The sequence below is a fragment of the Danio rerio genome, chromosome 20 (genome assembly GCF_049306965.1).
Source record: "Danio rerio strain Tuebingen ecotype United States chromosome 20, GRCz12tu, whole genome shotgun sequence".
In the NCBI taxonomy this organism is placed as follows: Eukaryota; Metazoa; Chordata; class Actinopteri; order Cypriniformes; family Danionidae; genus Danio; species Danio rerio.
Window position 1 is genome coordinate 53,570,001 of NC_133195.1, and position 1,789 is coordinate 53,571,789.

Genomic DNA, 1,789 nt, shown 5'->3' on the forward strand with positions numbered 1-1,789 from the left:
ACATTGGGTTAAACGATGCTGGACAAACCTAATGTTGTGCTTATTAGGATTAGAGTTAAAAGTAAAGAAATGCCTTCTTTTTTGTCGGCTAAACTCTGAACCAACAAAATAAAAAAACAAAGACAATGCACACACTTTTTTACCCAACAGTTAAATTGATCAAAATATGACCCAAACATTGGGTTATAACAATGTTGGACTCATTTTTTTCAGTTAAGTTTGTGCCATATAATCGATCATGCACAGTAAGGAAAGCATGTCCTATTTTGCCAGCTAAACTCTGTATGAACAGTATCCAAAAACTATGGATAACAACATTGGGGGTTTAATTTTGTCGATTAAGTATAAATGACACTTTTTCTTTTATACATCGGTTGAATTTGTCCATAAATGACTAAACATTGGGTTAAACAATGCTGGACAAACCTAATGTTGTGTTCATTAGGATTTCAGTTAAAAGGAAGGAAATGCATTTTTTTCAGTCAGCTAAACTCTGAACTAACAAAATAAAAATAAAAAACAAAGACAATGCACACACTTTTTTTTACCCAACAGTTAAATTGATCAAAATATGACCCAAACTTTGGGTTATAACAATGTTGGACTCATTTTTTTTTTTCAGTTAAGTTTGTGCCATGTAATCGATCATGCACAGTAAGGAAAGCATGTCTTACTTTGCCAGCTAAACTCTGTATGAACAGTATCCAAAAACAATGGATATCACAACATTGGGGGTTTTATTTTGTCAATTAAGTATAAATGACACTTTTTAGTTTACCCAATGGTTGAATTTCTCCATATATAACCCAATAAAAAGTTGCAACAACCCAGCCCTTTTTGAGTGTGTACTGGCAAAGCACATTATCCTTATTACATGATAGTTTAGTGTAATGTAGTGATTACTAACACAGCATTTTAATCACTGTTATTAATATTAGAAAATATTTTTGTAATATATGAAATATATATTTTAGTAAATAAAATACATTTGTGTGTAAAATAGGAGGATTTCTATTTAATGCTAATTTTTCTCCTTTTTGTATGTAGTGACCAAACACTTTTTGACGTGCAATGAAAGAAATGCAGTTGAAAGCCTCTGACTTATGCTCAATAATAGTTTAGTGTCTTGCCAATTACAAACCACTAGTCCTAAACTGCGGTTTTAGCATGTTCTGTGATGAATATGAAGAGGTTTGCCGGTGTCAGTGGTCGTCTCACCTCTCTCTCAGTCGCTGTCTCCGCTGCTGAACTGACTGAATGATGCTCTTAATCCAACGGGAGACCAAAGCCATCCGGCGTCTGATTCCATGAGGCTTTGCTGTGTTAAAATCCAACTGGAGCGAGAAAGGAAGCACTGGAGCGCTGCTTGAGAACGATGTGAAGCCTCGGAAAACACAAACGTTTGCAAATAGAGAGAAAAAAAAAGCCGGTTTGGATTCCAGCGCCTCTCGCAGCTGCGCTCCGATCAAATCACCATGCAATTCAGCTCCTTCTTGAATGCCTGCGCTCTCTCTCACTCACTCTCTTTTTCTCTGTGTCTCTCTCTCTCTGTTTGTGTGTGTCTCTCTCTCACACACACTCACTTACGCACACGCACACACTTTTTCTGCCTCTCTTTCACTCTCTCTCTCTCAATTCAATTGGTTGTTTTACTGCCGTGATGAAAACTGTGCGTTTGTTTTGTGACAGTACTGGAAAACAAGTCGAATCAAATGTACTGGAAGTAACAATGGATTAGACCAATGGTGCATTTTATTTGGGGGGTGTTGTTAAAATATCACTGGATTGA

The 1,789-nt window shown here is 36.4% G+C and overlaps 1 protein-coding gene across 1 annotated transcript in view; it reads right to left on the reverse strand.

Moving 5' to 3' along the window:
* Positions 1-1,503, reverse strand: part of tmem121ab (transmembrane protein 121Ab) — a 116,613-nt gene extending 115,110 nt beyond the window's left edge. The window contains exon 1 of the mRNA XM_021468501.2: positions 1,219-1,503. The gene's annotated coding sequence lies outside the window, so the exon portion shown is untranslated. The remainder of the gene's footprint in view (positions 1-1,218) is intronic.
* Positions 1,504-1,789: the final 286 nt, after the last annotated feature.